Genomic DNA, 22,480 nt, shown 5'->3' with positions numbered 1-22,480 from the left:
AGTCTCCACCCTCAGGACCCGAGGACAGCATCACCCACCCACACTAATTAAGGACCTCTATCAGCTCGGAGCACAGTGGACACTTGGAGAATCCACACATTGAGTGCAGCTAAGGCCACGGCTGAGAGGCACCCACAGAAAAAGGGGGAAGATGGGCTGTGTCGAAGATGGGCTGTGCCATCAGACACGATGGCAAAACCATGACCTGCTGAGACAGAGCAGGTGAGGTAAACAATCCAGGAACCATCTAAAGGGACCAGGAAGAGCAGAGTCATGAAGATTTTCCTGCCTGGATCAGCAAGCTGGCGCAGCATGGTAATGGAGCTGGCAGCCTGGCCTGCTGTGTGAGTTTGAGTAAGAAATGTTCCTATAGAATCACATATTTAAACACTCAGTGCCTGATTATGGTGGTGTTTGGGGAGGTTATGGAACTTCTAGGATAGTGGTTCTCAACCTGTGGGTCATGACCCCTTTGGGGGGGGATCACATATCAGATATTTACATTACAATTATTAGCAAAATTATAGTTATGAAATAACAAAATAATTTTATGATTGGGGTCACAACACAAGGAACTGTATGAAAGGGTTGCAGCATTAGGAAGGGTGAGAACCACTGCTCTAGGTGGGGCCTTTCAGGAGAGTTTGTTGGTAAGGGTAAGTTTTGAGTGTTTTACAGCCTTGCACACTAGCAATTTCTATTTTTCCTGCTTTCCACATGTGTGTGGTGACATTTTATTTGTGCTCTAACAAATACAGCTTGTCTACAGACCAGAGTGCAGAGCGAAGCCACTAACCTTAGAGGCCAGGCAGTGGTGGCACACACCTTTAATCCCAGCATGGGGAGGAGAAAACAGGAAGTGATATGACCGGATGGAGAGAGACATATAAAGAGGGTATAGAAACGAGCTCACCCCTTTTCAGGCTGAAGAGTTGGCGAGGTAAGAAGGGTGTTGTTGGTGGCCTTTAATCCCAGCACTCAGGAGGCAGAGGCAGGAGGATCTCTGTGAGTTGGCCAGCCTGGTCTACAGCACCAGTTCCAGGACAGGCTCCAAAGCTACAGAGAAACCCTGTCTCGAAAAAACAAAACAAGTGGCTGTGTCATGCTCCTTTGTCTGTCTGGTCTTTCAGCATTTTCCCTTATATTGACTCTGGATTCTTATTATTAAGACCAATTAGGCCAGCTCTCAACTACACTGGCTAGCCTGGTTACATACAGGAACCCTGCCAAAACAAGTTATTTTTATTTTTAAATATTCTATTGTTAGCTAGGCACCAGTGGTGCACACCTTTAATCCCAGAACTTGGGAGGCAGAGGCAGGCAAATCTATGTGAGATCAATGCCATTCTAGTATACAGAGCTAGTCCAGGGTAGCCAATGCTACAAAGAAAAAAAAGTCTCAAAAAGCAAAGATTCAGTTGTTTATTTCAGACATTTCAATGGTCACAGGCCAGCACATGCCTCAGACACTGGACTACTTGGTGCTGTGGGACAGACACATTGGACAGCCATCTGGTACACCAAGAACAGGAAGTTCCCTAAACATACATACATACATACATACATACATACATACAAACAACATGGACAGACAATAAATACATTCACCTGCAACTGTTTGGCCTTGCCCAATGCATCACCATGGTGTGTAAGCATCACAAATAAAAACATACACGAGGACAAAAAACAAAAGCAGGAGCTAAACTAAATGAGGCTATGGCTTTCTGACCTCTGGTGTATAGGTGAAAGAGGAAATGAAGATGAACCCAAGAGAGAAGGTTCACCAGATACATCAGGATGGGCCAGTCTCAGTGTATTGCCTCAGGGCCTCAGTTAGCAAGAGCATGTGGCAGCATTCTCCACACCCTGGCATTCATTCGGAAAAGCAGGATTCAAGGAATGAGGGATACCTCAGCAAGTGAATGCAGACTGCTCTCAAGATGGGAGCTCAACTCCCAGCAACAAGTCAGATGGCTCACAAGCACCTGTAATTCCAGCTCCAGGAGATCTCACCCTCTTCTGGCCACCACAGCACCTGCACTCACGTGCAATCCCTCACACAGACCCACACACAAACATACAGACATATAATACTCTTTTAAATACGGATCCATGGTTAAAAGCACTTGCTGCTCTTGCTGAGGACCTGGGTTCAGTTCCCAGAACCCACATGGTAGCCGACAACTATCTGCAATTCTGGTTCCAGGGGACCTCACACTCTCCTCTAGGTTCTGTGGTACCAACCACACACTTGGTGCACATATATACATGCAGGCAAAATACTCATACACACAAATAAAAGTAAATCCTTTTAAAAATCTAAATACATCTTCAAAGAAAAAAAAGCATGAGTGGGGGCAGGGAAGACGGCTCAGCAGATACAATCGCTTGTCTCACAAGCCTGGTGACCTGAGTTCAGTCAGTGGAAGGAGAGAACTGACCCCCAATCATCCCCTTCGGGAGCTCCAGAGCCCACATGTCTCTGTTCTCTGAGTCAGAAGCTGGACAGCTCAGCCCAGGCCTCAAACACCACAACCAAGTCTTTCAGCTGTGGAAGACCTTGCCACAAACAATCTGCCTGAGTTCAAGGCCAGGCTGGTCTACAGAGCAAGTTTCAGGATAGCTAGGGCTACCAAAAAAAAAAAAAAAAAAAAAAAAAAAATTCTGCTTCAAAATGAGCCAAAGGAAACAAGTCTTGAATGTGGCTTTCAATGAGCCAGGGTTTATTACAGACCTATTAGATATCTCCAGAGGGCTCCAAACCCAAAGATGCACCAAAAACTAAAACAAGGAAGCCTCTTCCCAGGCCCAATTCTGCACTTAGTTCGCAAGCCCTTTCAAAATGCCTGACCACATATCCATCTCCATATCTAGTCTCCAGTCCCCTTCTTCCATCAGGGCTACAGTTCAGATAGCAACTAGTTCATGCTGAGTGCTGTTCACCCACTACCCCATCAGCCCAATGCCCAGGTCCATCAGCCCAGCCCACCTGTAACACCACTTTACACTTCTCCCAAGCCACATTTCTGAAACACTAGGTTTGCAGCTTGCCTCCACCCCACACTGTTGTGACTTACGGCTAGATTCCTCAGGGATTAAATAAAGAATGAAAGGGTCCAGCCAGGAGAAGAGCTGAGTGATTGAAAAACCTGCCACACCTGCACAAGGCTGGATGCATACCAAGCAAACTCTCTCTCTCTCTCTCTCTCTCTCTCTCTCTCTCTCTCTCTCTCTGGATGAACCTGTCAGGTCTATTTTTAGGAACAAGACAATGAGCTGGGTGTGGTGGCGTACAAAGCCCATCACTAAGGCTGAAACAGGAGGATGTAGAGTTCCAGGCCAACCTTGGGCTGCACAGAGCACAAGTAGTACACATGCCCTAGGTTTCTCTCCATAAGACTGCCAGCACCCACCCTGTGGATCTCACAGCAGCTCTCATCTCTAGCCACTGAGGCCTCAGCTTCCCCAAGACAGCTTCTGCCAACCTTGGGACTTCCTGTGCTAGGCAGACTTGCTCTAGATAGCCCTCACCCCTGCTCCTCCATACACTAGGGTGCTGTTCCCACACTGATGTACACCTCAGGAAATGACCCACGGGTCAGCCCCTCATGAACCTGCAGAAGCCTGGTGTGCTGTAATTCTTGAAAGATTCTCTTGAGAGCAGCAGTCCACTGTGACTCCTTTTTAAACACCACCAAACTGCCCCAGTTTCAAGGCTCCTACATAAGGGACGTAGGGACAATTAGCGTGGATGCTCACCAGTGCTGCTTGGTTTTCTTCCCATAATGTCTTTTTTTTTTTTTTTTAATAACAAATGGAACACACGCTTGATATAGCTTTTAAAATTTTCATGCATGCATGCGGGTGTCCCTAGCACTCACCAAGAAGCCAAGCCTGGCTGTGCATGCCTGTAATTCTGGCAATAGGAAGCTCACTAACAAGCCAACCTAACCCAAATGGACAGCTTCTGGTTCCATGAGACCCTGACTCAGGCCCTAAGGCAAAGAGTGATGGAGGAAGATGAAATATTCTCCTCTGGCTTTTTACATCTGTGCACACACAATTATATGCATGCACCCCAAACACACAAACACACACAGATTTAATCCCGTGAAGTCCCTCCCAGGTACATGACCCTATCTCTCACCTCCAGGTAAAGCTGCCCACTTCTCAGGAATACTCTGCAGTGATGTCAATTATCTGCTTCCAGTTACTATTCTCTTATACTATGTTTTGGGTCCTCATTTCAAGAGTTCAATGAGGGCTGGTATGTAGCTCAGTGGCAGAGTGCTCACCTAAAACACACAAGATCCCAAGTTCCATCCCCAGCACAGAAAAAAAGTATTTAAAAAAAAAACAAGGAGCTGGGTAGTTGCAGCTCATGCCTTTAATCCCAGAGCTTGGGAGGCAGGGCAGAGGCAGGCAGATCTCTGTCTGTGAGCCAGCCTCTTCTACAAAGAGCACTCCAGGAGAGCCAGAGAAACCCTGTCTCAAAACCACATTAGACAGACAGGCAGGCAGGCAGGCAGATTAGATAGGTGTTGTTTTGTTTTGTTTTTTTGGGGGGACCATCACCCATTAAAGCTCACAAGGCATTGTAACCAAGTTCTAAACACACTTGCTATTTGTATGTACATGTGTGTATATGGAAATTTAAAAAGAAAGTAGAGACAGACAAGCAGAGAGATACTCAGAGGCTGACATCCAGCCAGCTGCAGCTATCCCTGAGCAGTCCAGCTGGTACTGTTTACACGAAAGCCTCTCTGTAGATGACGTCACCCACATCAAGCTGGAATTTGGACAGCCAGGGATGAGGTTTGTGAGCCTCAGGCAGAAAGCAACTTTCTCCAGCCTGTCTACTGTCACTGCCGCCTCAGTTCAACCCAACCCAGCACAAGCAGGCAGAGCCCAGGAGTGTTCCCATGATCCCCCAGAACAGCCTGGCTGCTCTGGGAACTCCCACCTCATGGAGGTGAGGTGGGGCCTCTGGTAAAGGCTTCACTGCCAGAGCATAGAAATAAAAGGAGCCAGGGAGATGGGGACAGATGGCTACTTCAGAGGTCAGTGGCCAGGTGACAGGCCGACACCTCAAATGAACACAGAGCCTGTGCCACCTAGCACTGTTCTTGGAGGGGTGGCGTAGGCATTGTGAGGACGCTGTGACAAGTGACTTTCATCTGGGACCCTGAATGCTCACGTAAAAAAAATGGCCACTAGTCCCATTCTGCTGGACTCAGAAAAATACCATCTAGATATCCAGGGTGTTCATTCTGCTCAAGGATCACATACTCATCTAGAGTCCTCCAAAATGAAAACATAAATGAAATTCTGGGGCAATTTTGGCAGCATCAGCCCTTACCTTGTAATACTCTCTCTCTCTCTCTCTCTCTCTCTCTCTCTGTCTCTCTCTCTCTGTCTATCTGTCTCTCTCTCTCTCTCTCTCTCACACACACACACACACACACACTCAGTGCTGAGAAACCAAAGGGCACAGAAAGAGCACAGGGGGCACATAAAACCCCAGACGGACCCTGCCATGTTTTCCCAGCCTGTCTCCACCCCAGTAAGGCCCCCTTAGAATGAAAGCAAGCAATGACACCCAACTTGTGACAGTTTCTGGTTATGGAAACTAGGGGGGGCTGAGGAAGCTTCCAGATTAGGGCAGCACTGGACTGAATAAAAAAGAGAAAGTGAGCTGAGCAGCAGCACCCACCCCATCCTCTGAGCCCTGGCTGGGAGGCGCACTGTGACGGCTTCACCCCACCAGACTACCAGGCTACCCTTGAACCGACACGGGATAAAATCATCTTGTTGCTTCTGCTGCAGCACCTGTGAAGTAATTAACACCAGCCAGCAGATGTTATGGAAATGTATGGAACCTATAGGTTCCTCCCACCCACGCTGGTACACAGGACTGTCCTCTAATCAAGACAGAAAACATCACCAAGTCATCCCTGTCCAGCTCACCAATGGCTGACTCAGTCCCCAGTTTTTAGTGACAAATAAGGCTGAGCCCTAAAGGGCAAAAGCCAGCAGATCCCAATGATGCCTGCTTCTGGACTGAACCTTTCTCAGGTGAGAAACATCCTCACTGGTCTCTAAAATGATGCACATCGTATCTAGAAGATAGGCCAGAGTGACAGCCACAGCACACCTGACAAAGCAGCAGCACCCCAGCCAAGAAGACCAGGACAGAGGCTCCAAGGTGTGAGACTACTGATCAAAAATGCCACTAAGTTGCCCAAGTCAAAACCTTGACCCCACCTCACCCCACCCCAGCCCAAGATGGCAATCTGGGAAATGGCAGGCATTTAAGTGAGCTTGGCAGCTGGTCTTCAAACCAAAGGAACCTTTACAAAGGGCCCAGTCTCCCCCCCACCCTTCTGAGAAAGGGTCTCTCTACATAGCCCTGGCTGTCCTGGAACTCACTAAATAGACAGGTTAGTCTCAAACTCAGATCCACTGGCCTCTGCCTCCTGCCTTCCCACTGCTGGGATTAAAGGAGTGCAACACTATGCCTAGCTTTCCTCTCCTGGTTGGTAAGGAGCTGAGTGTCACATGCTCCCAGCAACACATACTGCTTTATCACAGGGTCATGACAAGGTCATGGACTAAAAGCTGAAAAACTATGGGCCAAAATAAACCTTTCTCCTTGTTAAGTAACCTACCACGGTATGTAGTAGAGCAACAGGGAGATGACTAGCACACAGGGGCTGAGACAGTGGATTATCTCAAGTAGTGCCATCTGCTTCTAGACATTCCTTTCCATCAGCTCAATGGCTTGTCTCTTTTGCCCGTATGTCACTGATGCTTTGGCGAAATCTTCATACCTGGTGGGACAGTTCCTCAGCTCTGTTCTTCAGGAATGCTCTGATTATTCTTTTTTTGCATTTTCAAAGAAATTTGAGAAATCAGTTTGCCTATTTCCAAACAAATGCCGACAGGGAAAGAAAAAGCCTGCTGGGACTGTCCCTGGAATTACATGAATTTAGGCAGAAATTACACCCTGGAAGGACCCATGGGCTGGCAAGCATGTGGGGCCATGACAGCCTTTTGCTGCCAGCACTGTCCTAATCAAGCCATGACTGGAAATACACCTGCATCACTGCCACACCCAGCTGTGACTGACAGAACACAAGTGCACACACACTGAAGACCCAAGACTATTGATGCCTCCTGATCTGGAGGGGCTAAAGGGAAACAGGCCAGATACCCATCACCTGCTACAGCAAGCAGACACTGTATTCACAGAACCAACTACTATTCGGTATGGAGAACAAATGAATACAAGGCTACATGAATGAAGCTCACAAATACAATTTTGGATGAGACACAAGTAAAAAATGAAGAGAGCCACTTTACAAAGGTGGGGGACAATCCACACATAAAGAATATAACTGACATGAACCTAAATATGCGGAGCAATTTAAAGATGAAGTCATAAACACAAAAGTGAAAAAAATACACATAAATTCCCATAGCCTGGAGCCCACTCAAAATGGTGCAGAAGACATCAGCTCACAAAGCACAGCAAAGACATGTGACATGTTCAGAGAGGAGCTCTATCACACTCAAAGGGAAGCCCCAAATTCAAGACAAGCAAACAAAATCTCTGATCACAGAGCCTAAAATAATCTCTGATCACAGAAGCCAGGTATAATGGCCCATGCCTACGATCCTAGCACTAAGGAGGCTGAGTCAGCAGGATTGCTGTTAGTTCCAGGCCAGCTGGGCTACACAGTAGACCTTGTCTAAATTAATAAGAAAAGACAGAAGGAGAAAAAAAAAAAAAAAAAAAAAACCTTAGCCAGGCAGTGGTGGCCCACCCCTGTAATCCAAGCACTGAGAGGCAAAGGCAGGCAGATCTCTGAGTTTGAGGTCAACCTGGTCTACAGAGTGATGGCAAAAGGCTACACAGAGAAAGCCAGTATAGATAAACAAAAATAAAAGAAAGCCCAGTTGCTCTCACCAGGAGGGTGGTCAAGGCACCCCTGAGCTCACCTGCTGCAAGAGCCTTTACCTACCTCTGGATAACCATTTCTCAGATGACTAGAGAGTAGTATCGGAGATGGACTCCAGCTGTAGGTAACTTAGTTAACTTTCTACAACTAAAAAGCCAGGACTGGGGTGTGACTCGGGTAAACTGCTTACCTACCAGTAAGGCTGACAAGTTCAATACTAAGAGACAACAACAAAAAATTTCAAACTACGGTGGTGGCATACACCTTAACCCCTGCACTCAAGAGGTAGGCAGGTGGATCTCTGTGTCCCTGGCCAGCAAGATCTACAGAGTGAGTTCCAGACCAGCCAGGGATACACACTGAGATCCTATCTCGAAAGATACAATTTTTATCATACTTTATCTATTCATTGTTTTGGGGAGAGAGAGAGAGAGAGAGAGAGAGAGAGAGAGAGAGAGAGTGAATGTGAGTGTGTGTGTGTGTGTGTGTGTGTGTGTGTGTGTGTGTGTGTGTGTGTGTGTTTAGGTCAGAGAACAACCTGTGGGAATCAGCTCTCACCATCCAGCATAACTCACTCCTGACATGCTGCCTGGAGCCAAGCACCTCCACCTGCTGAGCCACCCAGCTCCAGACAGCAAGGGAGCAATGGTCTGTCACACTTTACAGACCTGGACCAGTACCTGTGCACCACCTGACACTTCCACAAAACACGTTTATGTTTATGTTTATTTTTACTGGTTTTTCAAGACAGGGTTTCTCTGTGCAGACCTGGTCATCCTGGAAACAGGCAGGCCTTGAACACACAGAGACCCACCTCCCTCTGCCTCCTGAGTGCTGGGATTAAAGCCATGTGCCACCACTACCAGACAATAAACTGAAAGGCAGGAGAGGGTGGGGAGTGATGCTAAGGGCACTGGGGATGATGCAAAGCATGGTCCACTCAAAACAAAGCAAAATCCACCTTTTCCTTCTGCATCCTGGACTGTTGCACTGCTGGTGGAGACAGAGGCTGGCAATGGTGACTGCCATAAGAAGCCAGCTCCAAGGGGTCAGATGTAGAGGCACACGCCTATCATCTCAGCACCGAGGAGGCAGATCCAAGGAGAACTGACTTGGGTTTAAATCTAGCCAGGGTTCCACAGTGAGATTTAAAAAAAATAATAATAATAAATAATCCCTAAGGAGATCCCTCTCACCAGGCCACTCTGAGCTCTGACTAATGTGAGGCCTCACCTACAAGGCTGGCTGAACACCTTTGACTGCACAGGGCAGCCCACAAAGAGCTGTGGTAGCAGCTGTACTCACAGCCAAGATGGTGATGCCCTTCCTCTTCTCCCTCAAAGCCACATCCCTCTCCAGAGGATTGTTTACAAGGATGCCCCAAGGTCTCCTTCACTTTAAGGGAAAAAAAGGTAAATTGTGAAGGTGGGGAAGGGAAAAAAGGCTGAGTTGGTCTCGCTGATCCCCAACAAAGGATTCTACAGGGAACTTTTCAATTCCTTAGAGAAAAGACAGGACAGCAAAGGCCACTAGGCTCCGCATCAGACAAGACCAGGTCAAAGATCAAACAAACTCAAAATAAGGGAAAGACATTCCCCCAAAAGCACTGATGGATCCTGCAAACTATGATCCTGAAAATACCTGATCTACTTATTTATATGAAATATCACCGCCAGGGATGGAGAGATGGCTCAGGGTTAAGAGCAATTAATGCTCTTGCAGAGGACCCAGGTTTCACCCCCAACACCCACAAGGTAGTGCATAGCTTTCTGTTACCACCCATCCCGGGATAATACAAGGCCCTCTTGGGTACTGCATGCATGTGGTCCACAAACTTAAATGCAGGCATGTACATGAAACAAAAATAAATAAATCTTTAAAAAGAAATATTAGCTAAGTGTTGGTGGCTCACGCCTTTAATCACAGCATTTGGGAGGCAGAGGCAGGCGGATCTCTGTGAGTCCAAGGCCAGCCTGGTCTACAGATCAAGTTCCAAAACCAGAGAAAAACCCTGTCTCAGGGAGAAAAAAAAAGAAACATTATGCACTCAGAGGCAGAGACAAGCCAATCTCTATGAGTTCAAGGTCAGCCTGGTCTACAGAGCAAGGTCCAGGACAGCCAGGGCTACACAGAGAAACCCTGTCTCAAAAAAAAAAAAAAAAATCACATCTTTCACCCAATAGACATTTATCCCACGAACAGAACTCCCCATCATACCTGCCTGAACCAATAAAATCTTATCCTAACCAGTCTACATCTTGGAGACTCCACAAACCTTGTCCCATTCCCCAGGCCTTGAATGTCAGCAACAAATAGCAAGCTCTGAGATCTCAGGAGTGCAGAACCCATCAGCTAATTAAATCTATTCTTTGTTCCCAGCCAACCTCACCAGCCCAGCACCATGATTCATCCAGGATGTGAAAAGCAGCACAGTGCCTCTTCCCAAGGGAGCCACATCTGATAGGTCCTCTACACAAAGGCAAGTGTCACAGGTACGATTCTTGCAGTAGCTAGCTACAACAGCTGTGTTGGGGACTGCTCTTAAGACAGTAGTTCTCTGGATTTAAGGAGAACCAGCAGGGAGGAAGCAATGACTTTCATTTTCTACTTCCCCTGTTATGCAAGTGTTCAGATCTTTGTAACAAGCCTGAGTGCTCACTGATGCCTTGTTTTGTGGGCCTCAGTGAAGTAAAAAATGCAAAATGTACCCCATGTACCACTACTGGTTGTCCAGGGTCCCCATGCTGTGGCAGGATATCAATCTGCACACCAGTGCAGTGTGACAGTTCGTGAAATGGGCAATGCATTCTCACACAGCAGCTGAAGAAATGAGTCTCCCAGAACTAAAAGGTCATGTATTCATGGTCCTACTCCAAGCGATGGAGAGGGCTAAGAGGAGGACTTCAGTTGTTGGAGGCCAACTCATAACTGCAGCCGGCCAACTAGCTGCAGGGCATCCAAACAGCTGGAGTCCGCGGCCCTCACACCTGCCTTCATTGCCTCTCCAAGAGAAAAGACTCCAACACCCTTACTAGGTGCAAAAGAAGAGGCAGGGGAATTCCTGGAGATGTGAGTGGCAGAAAGAGCCCAGAGCACCTGCTTCCCAGGAAGGCCAGTGTTGGTTAAGGGGCCTGAGTCCCTGGAGGAAAAGGTGTGGTTGTTGGATCTGTGTCTACCATAGAGTTTAGGACAATTAGAAGCCTCAGCATCTAGTAAACAAAAGGAGTCCCAAGTGTACAGCCTGCCTACTCCAAACCCCTAGGCCCTCCTTGAGTGCTGAGTTCAGGGCCATTAATAGCTCTCCTGTTTATTGAGAGCCTGCTTGCCTTGTGCCAGGTGCCTTATAAACACTTAAGTATATGACCTTCCAAATGCTCTCCTCCATTCTATGAAGGTTTGCTACAGCATTCTACAAGTAAGCAGATCAGAGCAAAAATATTAAATAACTAGCCCCAGGTCACCAACTTAAAGCAGAAAGAACTTCTGGACTTGAAGGCAGTGGAGCCGGAAGCAGATCTTGCACCCACTGCAGAGGGCACAGGTGTGGGGGGGGGGGGGCTACCTCTCTTCCAGTAAACTCCTAGATTTGAGTTCATAGAAGCATGAAGAGAAGACAGTGCTGAAGTCTAAACACCTCCTCTGGGGCACACTTTGCCCCTTCCCAGCACTCGACACCACTCACCCCTAGGCCTCATCAGATCTGCTTTCAATCACTCTGTTTTAGGTGTGGTAAAGCCACAATCAAGCCAAGATAACCCTTGGCTTCCTAAGGAGTTAAAGGCCAACCCAAGCAACACAAGACCCTGTCTCAAAGAACTAAAATAAAATACAGAGGCTCAGCAAGGAAAGGCACTTTGCTGCCAGACCTGAAAACTCCAGTTTAATTACCAGAACCTACATGGTAGGAGAAAACCAACTCCCATAATTGTCCTCTAGCTTCCTTCCACACATGCACAGTGTGAGCATGCACAGACAAATATGTAATAATTTTGTTTTTTCAAACAGGGTTTCTCTGTGTAACCTTGAACTCACTCTGTAGACCAGGCTGGCCTCAGATTCACAGAGATCTACCTGCCTCTACTCCTGAGTTTTGGGATTTAAAGGCATGCACCACCACCGCCCAGCTAAATATGTAATAATTTTAATAATAAAAATATGAAGAGTTGGACCAGGCATTATCTTTTTAGCCCGCAGCCCCCATTACACCCTCTCCTGGCTACACAGGAGTCTCTGTCAGAGTCTTATCTGACAGACCAGAGCAACTTCCTGCACGATAGACCCACGTCTATAAATCAATTCTGACCAACAGATCACAACCTCTAACCTACTACCCTTCAAGAAGAATCCAAAGGCCTTGCACTGGGAACACTACCTCACACCTACCATATACCAACAGAAACAGCTGCACAAAGGGCAGAATAGGATTCTTTTTCTTTGTTTGTTTTTCGAGACAGGGTCTCTCTGTGACTTTAGAGGTTGTCCTGGAACTAGCTCTTGTAGACCAGGCTGGTCTCAAACTCACAGAGATCCGCCTGCCTCTGACTTCCGAGTGCTGTGATTAAAGGCGTGCACCACCACCACCCAGCCAGAATAGGATCCTTAAGACACTACTCAAGGAACAGTTTGCCAACACCCTTACAGGCTATTTAATACACATCACGCTTTTGAAGAGGAAGCTGTCCTCTGACCTCCGTATGTATGTATACACTTGCTCACAAGCATGTACACACACACACACATACACACACACACTCACATTCCCTCATGTATGCACTTGCTCACAAGCATGCACTGATACACACACACACACTTTCTGAAATGGGATCTCACTATATATCCATGGCTGGCCTGGAACTCACAGAGATGGAGAGACATCTGCCTCTGCCTCCCCAGTGCTGGCGTTAAAAGTGTGCGTAACCATACTCGGCTATGTAACCTATGTTAGCCTTGAATGATGTACTGGCTGGTTTTGTGAGTCAACTTGACATATGCTAGTCATCAGAGAGGAAGGAGCCTCAGCTGAGGAGATACCTCCATGAGATCCAGCTTTAAGGCACTTCTCCATTAGTGTGGGAGGGCCCAGCCCATTGTGGGTGGGGCCACCCCTAGGCTGGTGGTCCTGGGTTCCATAAAAAGGTGGGCTGAGCAAGCCACAGGGAGTAAGCCAGTGAGCAGCACCCTCCATGGCCTCTGCATCAGATCCAGCCTCTGAGATCCTGTCCCGACTTCCTTCAGTGATGAACAGCAATGCTGAAGTATAAGCAAAATAAATCATTTCCTCCCCATCTTGCCTTTTGGTCATGGTGTTTCATCACAGCAGCAGAAACCCTAAGACAAATGGCAATCCTCCTGCCTCCACTTCCCAAGTGCCAAGATTACAGTGTGTGCTACCATCTTTTCTTCATTACACTTCACAATTTGTAAATAAAAATGTTATTTTTTAAACAACTTTTACTTTTGCCTGCTGAGTGCTGGGATTTAAAAAAGGCATAAATCACCACATCCATCTTAATATGATGACATGAGCCTTTAATCTCAGCACTCAGTGTAGAAGTAAGTGGCCTCTGTGAGCTGAATGAAAGTAGCCTGGTATATACCAGCAAACCCTGGGGAAGCCAATGAGACCTCTTTTTAAAAAAATAAGTAAATCTATAAATAATATATGAGCCATAGTATTGGGCTATTGTTTTGACGATTGAACTATTTTTTTTTTTTTTACATTTGTACTTTTTTTTTTTAAACTGGGTGATACTGGCACACCTTTAAGCCCAGCACTCAGAAGGCAAAGGCAGATGGATCTCAGTGAGTTTGTGAGTTTGAGGCCAGCCTAGTCTACAAAGCAAGTTCCAGGATAGCAAGGCTACACAGAGAAACCCTGCCTTAAAAAAAAAAAAAAAAAAAAAAAAAAAAAAACACCTAATAACCATTCCTTCTAAAATATTAAGCGTAAGTCACATGTGTTTCTATTAATAAGGAGAGACTCTTGGTACACCTGAAAGTGGATGTTCTATGTAATGTATGTAGCCAGGCGATCCTACTGTTGACATTTGTTTCTTGCTTCCAGAACCCAGGATCTCCTGTGAGCTCTGTGAGCTTCGATGCTAAGCTGCAGCCCACCCCACCCAACCCCCGTTTGTCTTCTAAAACAGTCTTTCCCCAAGCCCATTAATCCTACCATGCCCAGATCTGCAGGGTAAACACAGCAAACTGTGCTTATTGCTGGGAGTTAGGAGAAAAATGCTTGCTCTCTTTGCACACTCACTTTTTCCAGTATTTAAACCAGTATTGTATATACACATAAGTACTTTTGTAATTAATTTATCAGGGAAACAAACACCAAAAAATGTCATATTGTGTCTCAAAACAACCCCCTGCTCTCCCTGGCGACTACTAAACACTGAGCCCATTCAGTCCCAGACAGGTCACCCAGGCAGGAGGGACCCAATCTCTCCCAGACAGGCCTGTATTTTCTGTCCTTGTGGGAACAGAGTTGTACTTTAATCATCTATAAACACCACCTGCCCAAAAAGCTCTGGGAAACACAAAGAAACCTGGGCAAGGGCGCTGGCCACACCCCTCTTCCATCCCATCATCTGTACAAAGGCGTAACCCAAGGCATGCTGGGAGGCTGAGCACTTACAGAATGTCTATATTCAAAAGGCCTGAGTACCCTGAAAAGCATGAGCTCTCTCCAGGGATCTGGAGTTTCTGATTTCAACATGAACCCATTTTTAACACCCCGGGCCCCAGCATACTACTTTCAATTCTGCCACAAACTCCAGAACAGAACCCCAACTTTCCCAGGTGGAGTTGAACCTGACTCTCATGAGACCCTCTTATACAACTCTCTAGTTCATCTCACAGGTGACCCTGACAGCATATTTACACAGGAAACAACTGCAGGAACTGGGGGGTGGGGCACCCCAGATTAAAAACATCTGTGCTTACTAGCAGCCTGATACAGATGAATGGATGGGTGAAGAAAATGTAGTACACATGTACACAAAAAAGTGCATGGCGGTCAGAGGATAACTCTTGGTGCTCTCCATCTATCATTATCTGGATTCGAACTCAAGTCATCAGGTTTGCATTGTCGGTGGCAAGCACTTTTACCTGCTGAGCCATCTGGCCGCCCATGATATTTTTTTTTAATATAGGGTCTGGAATGAGTCTTGGAAGCATGCTAAATAAGGTAGTCCAGGAATAAAAGGATGAAGCATGGGTTATCCTATTTATACAAGGTATCCAACATGGCCAAACTCAGATACAAAGCAGGCTGGTGGCTGCCTGATGCTGGGAGGAAGAGGAAGTGTCTAATGCATGGCCTTTCAGTTCAGGAGGAAGATCCACCTGGAGATGGTGGGGAGTGTGTGCCCCTCCCTATGACTAGATCTCTTTCCACTGAACTGGACACTTAAAAACAATGAATTTTTAGCACAATAGAGGCTGGAGAGATGGTTCTGTGTATAAAGCACTCGCTGCACAACATGAAAACCAAGTTCAAATACCTAGCACCCCATGAAAGCCAGGTAAGCATGACAGCCACCTGCAGTGCAGTACACAGGGACACAGGCTAGCTAGTTAGACTTGCCAGATAAGTGAGTTCTGGGTTCAAGTGACCATGCCTCCGTACATACAGTGGAAAGTGACCCAGGAAGACACCGAACTCAATCTCAAACCTCATAAGCATGCACACATTCTTGCATATATGCATACACACTGTACACACACAAAAATAAAATGTATTATCTTTAAAACTTTTGTTTACAAACTGTAAAAAGTGTGATAAAAGCAGAAGCAAGATGGCTATACACACTGTAATCTTGGGACTTGGGAAATGGAAGCAGTTTTGCCAATTCAAGGCCCACATGGGTTACAGAGCCAAGCATGATGGCCCACACCTTTAATCACAGCACTCTCAGAAGGCAGAAACAGGTGAATCTCTGTGAGGTTTTTTGTTTTGTTTTTTGGATTTTCAAGACAGAATTCTTCTGTGTGACCTTGGCTGTCCTGGAATTAACTTTGTAGACCAGGCTGAGAATAAAGGCACACACCACCATGTCAGGCTTGAATCTCTGTGAGTTTGAAGGCAGCCTGGCCTACAAAGTGTACAAAAAGAAACCACTACCCACCCACCCCACCCCCTGGGGTGATGGCTCATACCTTTAATCCTAACAAAGAAAGGAAGGAAGGGGGAGGGAGGAAGGGAGGGAGACAGAGATTGAGGTGTTCTCCCTGCCATACCTACAGAACAATTCGGGGTTTGAGACAGCCTTTTGAATGACAACCTTGAACCAGGGACTAGAGAGATGGAGGAGCATTAAGATCAGCTACTTTCCTTGCAAAGGATTGAGTTTGGCTCCTAGCACCCACATCAGGCTGCTAACAATCACCTGTAATTTCAGGTCCAAGGCATCCCAACTCTTCAAACACTGCAGTCCCATGCACATACCCACATAAACATAATTAATAATAATCAAAATAAACCTTAAAAAATCAAAAGGCTCTGATCCAGAGAGAGCCGCCCAGAACCTGGTGGCTCAGACGTACAGAAAAGTCCTGAAGAAAACCAGGATGGGCCTCACACCCTTTGACCTCAGAAACCCCACTACAGGGAGCTAACCAGAGAGAACAAGGCAGGAATGCCTTGTTTGCTGGAAGGGAGAGTGAGTAACAACAAATAAATTGCCTAACAAACTGCCAGATTTAATACCTCACCACGGATGCAGGAAATACAATCTTCACAGGAAGAACCAAGCTGTCAACCGTGCAGTGTGTAAAGATGCCAATACATCCATGTTAGTTCTCTCTAGTCTAGGGGGTGAGAGTAAGTGGTCTCTATTTGTATTTTCTTATTAATCCTTTTCAGAGTTTTCTAATTTATTTTCTTCAGGGATTTCACTTTAATCATAGGGGTTTGGAAACTGTTATTTGAATGGGCCTTGTACAATGGCAGGGAAATAAGTGACCATGGAGTACCTGGTGCATGACGGGAAAATTGAAAATTTAATCAACTCAGCTTCTCCCAGCACCAAAGAGGAAGAAGCCAGTGGCCTGGGAAGGAGGGATAAAGAACCTAGGCTGGCTGCAGAGAGAGAAGCACAGAGGCAAACACTTCAGACAACAGTCACTCAGGTGGACTTTACCCGGCATGGCCAATCAATCACCTCCTGCATGAAAAGCTTCACACACCAGCATCCTACAGCACTGCTGAGGTTTGGGAAATCAGGTATCACAGGATCAAAAAAAAAAAAGTGCAGTTAAGAACAAAGCCCAATCAAGGCTCCAGGCTTGAGTCACTAAGGCAAACACCCTGCTGGCACACAGATCTCCCACATGCCTGCTGGTATAAACAGCTGCCCAGGTCTGCCAGCTCCCAGGTGAGCAGGCCAAAGTGCCCCTGTGGATCCTAAAGGCTCATTGTAAATAATGTCCCTGCCATAGAAAGCTAACCACCTATCTCTCCCCTTGGCTTCCAGCACCACCGGCTGTGTGGTCCCACCCAAATGCTCTCCAGTCTACGCAAACCCAAATAATAGTAACACTAATACACACTGAGGGCCAAGAGATGGCTCAGGAGTAAGGGTGACTGACAACTCTGACAACCAGAGTTTAAACCCGAGGATCCATACGATTGAAAGACAGAACTCCCACAGGCTTGCCCCAGGACCACCCTGGAAGCACCACAGGACACGAAATATAATAACTATGACTAAAAAAAAAAAAAAAAATGGCCTTTAGACTCACTAAGCCCTGCCTTTCCACACAATATTCATTTCAAAACCAAAAATAACAAGCTCACAGTACAAAACCCAACAGATGTCTGCTGGCCATCTTTTTTTTTTTTTTTAAAGACAAAAATGTTTTAAGATCTGCTACAGACAGGCCCTATTAATACCTGCTGGCCTGTAACACAATCCGAACAGTTGACAGCAGAGGAGCCTCCTTACGGAATTTAGAAATACATGCACAAATCCTCCCAGCCTATTCTGCTTTGAAATAGAAACACCACCAGAATGATCAATCTTAAAGGGTAGAACAATGGGAGATGTAAGCAACCCACAAACATTAGCAACCAGAGTTGTAAGGGGGGGACTTAAAAGTATATAAAATAATCTTTCAGAGGAAAAATGGCTTGTGTGTGTGTGTGTGTGTGTGTGTGTGTGTGCGCGCGCGCGCACGCGTGTGCACGTGTGTTTTAATCAATGGAGGGCAGTTAAGAGCGCAAGCAAAAATCCCTCAGCAAAGCCCAAGGCTCAGGAGCCAGTTCTGACCAGCCATTCCAGAAACTCCACTTTCCCAGGCTTTTGCCTCTAAGAGCCCTGGGATTTCCCCTCACCCATTCCAGGCCAGGGAAGAATGAAGACAAGGGCAGGCCCCACCAGGGCTCCACACAAGCAGCGGAGAATGATAAAGCTCCCCAGGAATTAAAATCTTGGGGGCAGGCACAATAGACTTTGTCTCCCCTAACCTGCCAGACAACCAAATGGCAGGAGAATAAAGGGCCTGGAGGGAGCATGGAAGTTCCTTAAAACTCGGCAAGATAATTAAGCCAAACGAGTAAGACAATAAACCCCCCACCCCCTCCCGGATGCAAGTCACTGTTTATCCAAGCAGGGACCAACAAGTTACTCAGGGTTAATCCAAGAGGCAAGCTAGGCTTCAGTCATCACTCAGAGTAAGACCAATATTGGTCGTGTCTGCCCAAGCCTTGACTCCCCCTGCTTTATTACCCTCGGCCCTTCCATGATCTCCCATCCACCTCAGAATCTGGCTGAGCTCCCTGCCTCTTCTAAACTAGCCCCCTGATTTTGACCACTAGGGTAACAAAAGAGAATATCAAAACATTTGCTGGTCATAGTATTTGGGGCAGGGCGGGGTCACAATTTTATAAGCCACACAGGAGGAAAAGTCAGGAATTAAAAAGGGGCCAGCAAAATCAATGAATACACAAGTGTACCACCTTCCCACGGATGGAAACGTTCTGCTGTTGAATCTTACCTGAGACTCCCACGGGATACACAAGCAGTCGTAATTATTCCCATTTTATAGACGCAAGAGCTGGGACTCGGAGACTTGAGTAAAGTAACTCAAGAGTAACAGGGCTCTAAAGGCACACTTGCCTGAACAAGCTGAAGGCTCCCAAACAATTATTTGCCCATCCCCAAGGAGGGCAGTTACCTTCCAAAGACAAGACTCCCAGAGTTCCTGCCGAGTCTACACACTCAGTATAGTTCCAACCCACTGAAACCCAGCTACCCACTAGAAAGTCCCCTGCACTAGAGCCAGTAGGTTCTTGAGGACTACACATGCCTTCCCACGCTCATTCCCCAGAGGCCCACATTGACCAAGTACCTACAATGTGGGAAATTTGCTGGGTTTTCACGGTGGAGCCCTGGCTGGCCTGAGACTCCCATCAGTCCTACATCACCTAGTATTTTGAACCCCTGCTCCAATGTCGCCGCTTCAAATCAGCACCTGTGGCATCCTCCAGCATGGATGACACCACAAGTGCCCAACCTTGTATCCTAGGTTGACAACGCTGAGTAACTATAGAAGACCTACTGCATGCCAAGTCATGCCTCTCTGCCAATGAAAGCTGAGGAGTCCCCTCGGTTTGAAGGTGGTGGTGGCAGCAGGTATCCCACTCTACAGCCTGTACCCGGCAGGTCCCAGCTTGCACCACGATGGTGCAGACATTACAGACATTACGATACAATACGAGCCCCTGCAGATGTAGTGCCAAGAAAAAACGCCAAGGCTTCAAATGGACGAACTGAAAGCCCTAAGAGGTGTATAATGCAGACAACACACCGAAAATACACGCTAACCTTTTCAGGAAAGAAACCGTAGGTGAAATTTAACTATCCTGCAAAAGACGGGCTTTTATAAACGTTTCTCTCAGGCAGCCATTTAGCAAATGACACACTCCGGAGAGCATCGGCGCCCCCCTTCTCCCACTTCCTTCAAGCTCACCATTGCACTAGAGGGGGGGGGCAACGACACCTTCCTATTCTTGCCTTACAGTGGGCTTCGCCTCCCCATAATATTTACAAAGAAGAAAGGAAAGCAGCGTCCACTTTTGTGCAGGTAGATCCTCTCCAGAGAGGCCCTCCACCTCAACAGGGTTGCATTTCTCTCTTAAAAGGTAGGCGAAGAAAAAACAAAAACAAAAAACAAAAAAACATTAATCTGGCAGGCCCGGAGCAGCGACATCCTGTTTATTATTAAACATTTTTAGCAGCGCCTCCGGGTGCCGAGAAAACACCACCCGCTTCCCGCAGCCGAACCCACCCGAGCCGGGGCGGTGCTTGGCCTGCAGTTCCGGGCGGCCTCGGGGTCCCGCGCCCCCCGCCCCGGCCTACGAGGCCGCTGTCCTCAGGCGTTGCAGAGCTCTCCGGCTCGATCCCGACGGCGATCGGATCCCGGCCCCGCCCGACCCGCCGGCCTCCCGCCCTGACCGCCGAGACACAACAATGGCGAGCTGGAGAGCGCCGACCAGGCCGCTCAGGCCGCAGCCCCGGGCCAGCCGCAGAGCACGGCAGTGGAGACAAAGCGCAGCCCCGGCCCTAGCCCCGGCCCACCTGGTCTGCGTCCGCGAGCGACGGGCCCGGGCGATGGCGGTCGGGCGGCGGCCGGGCGCGGGGGCGGCGGATGGCGGCGGATTGCGCGGCGGCGGCGGCGCGGGGCTCGGCGCTCTGCGCTCCTGCCTCCTCCTCCCGCTCCTCGGCGCTCGCTGGAGCCTCGGCGCTGTAGCTCGCCGCCGCCTCCCGCCCGCGCTCGGCTCCCCGCCCCCCGCCGCCGCCGCCCCCGCCTCCGCGCCGCCCCCGCCGCCCGCACGGTGGCCCGCGCAGCGCCCCCTGCCGCGCCGCCCCTGTCCCGGGAGGGAGGGTGCGGGGAGCGGGCTGGGCCGCGGTGCAGAGAGCGGCTGCGGAAGAGAGGACCTCAATGGAGAGGAAGCTCGGCTGGAGAGGGGACGCGGTGGCGAGGGACCTTAATGGAGAAGGGGCTTAGGTGGAGAAGGTGCCTAAATGAGAGAGACCTTGGAGGAGAGGGGTCCTAGGTGGAGAAGAGACCTAGGTCAAGGATGTTGAGGGAAAGAGGCTTAGGTGGAGAGAGGCCTTAATGGAGTAAGGACCTAGGTGGAAAGGGGCTGCAATAAAGAGGGTGGCTCAAATGGAGAACAAGTGGAGAAGGAACTGGATGGAGAGGGGGTCCCAGGAGAGAAGGGTTTTCATGGAGAGGGGATCCTGGTGGCGAGAGACCTCAATGCAGAGTAGTGGGTCTGGGTAGAGATCACCCCCAAGGTGGAGAGGACCTTGATGGAGTGAGGGAGGGTTCCTGAGAGAGGACTGGGAACACACTGGGAGGAGACACCAGGGAAAGCTCTGGGGTGAGCAGGGGTAGGGGGAGAGCGCGGGCGCTCTAGAAGGCTGGGGACACAGACCTGAGACCTGGAAGGCAAGCAAGAGGGAGGGAGGGCTCAGAAAAGGGATCTGGCCTGGATCCTGCCCCCAACATCCCCAGAGCGATAGAACCTCCTGCAGCCCCACACCCAGACTGTGCTAGGTGTCTGACAGATCCAGGGTGAAGGCAGAAGTAGCACAGTGTCGTTTCCATTCCATAATAAGTGCACAGTATAGACACTTCACCCCTTTTGTTTAAGATGTCATAAACCACCCCTCTTGGGTGTTACCGTGTATTTGTGTGAATGCAAAACAAAAGGTCTGCTGTGAGAGAAAATGGCTCCCCTCGTGGTTATTTGTGTGGTGAGAGGTGGGAGAGCTCTCCCTATTCAATCCAGATACCCTGGCAATTAAAAATAAAATTCAAGAAATAAAAACAATAATGAAAAAGAATAGTTAGGGATATAGCTCAGTTGTAGAATTCATATTATTATGCAGGAGGCCTTGGGCTTGGTTACTGGGTGGGGGGGGGGAAATGGTAGGACCACAGACAGCCTCATCTTGGGCATTTTTCTGAACAGGCTAAATCCCAGCTCTGCTACCATGCCCTATGTTAGTGGACTGGGTTTGTGTGATTTAATGCTAACTCCAGAGCACATGTTGCTACAATTAACAGATAAGAAAAAGAGGGATCAAGAGGGTACATAGCTTCCCCAAGGCTGTTCAAATGAGCCCCAGAAAGATTAGCCCATTTCAGTGGAACTTGGAATGCCAGGTCCAGTGCCTGGGAATGAGATTCTGCGGAGATTCTGCCTTTCTTATGCCTTCCCAATTTTACTGCTTTATATCATGATCAGTTTTATGTTATCTCCTCTTCAAAATAAACATGTCTGTAATCCCAGCACTGGAGAGGCTGAAACAGGAGGACTGCTGTTCATTTGAGACCAGGCTGGGTTCCATTGTGAGTCTCTGGACAGCCCAGGCTACATAGCAAGACCCAATTTCAAAAATAAGTAAGTAAAGCAGGGTGTGGTGGTGCAAACATGTATGGAGTCCCAGCACTGAGGAGAGGGGAGCAATGGGATCAGAAGTTCAAAGTCATCCTACATTGAG

At 48.0% G+C, this 22,480-nt stretch overlaps 1 protein-coding gene across 8 annotated transcripts in view; it reads right to left on the bottom strand.

Annotated features, from left to right (window-relative positions):
* Prrc2b (proline rich coiled-coil 2B) overlaps window positions 1-20,708 on the bottom strand; it is an 80,705-nt gene extending 59,997 nt beyond the window's left edge. For 7 of the 8 annotated variants that reach the window (XM_051185150.1, XM_051185157.1, XM_051185155.1 and 4 more), the window contains exon 1: window positions 20,546-20,708. The gene's annotated coding sequence lies outside the window, so the exon portion shown is untranslated. Of the gene's footprint in view, window positions 1-20,255; window positions 20,310-20,545 lie in introns of those variants that run through there. The other variant, XM_051185151.1, reaches the window with a different exon arrangement.
* Between the last annotated feature and the right edge of the window lie 1,772 nt (window positions 20,709-22,480).

The sequence above is a fragment of the Phodopus roborovskii genome, unplaced genomic scaffold (genome assembly GCF_943737965.1).
Source record: "Phodopus roborovskii unplaced genomic scaffold, PHOROB, whole genome shotgun sequence".
Lineage (NCBI taxonomy): Eukaryota > Metazoa > Chordata > Mammalia > Rodentia > Cricetidae > Phodopus > Phodopus roborovskii.
This window is presented reverse-complemented; position numbering and strand designations above follow the sequence as displayed.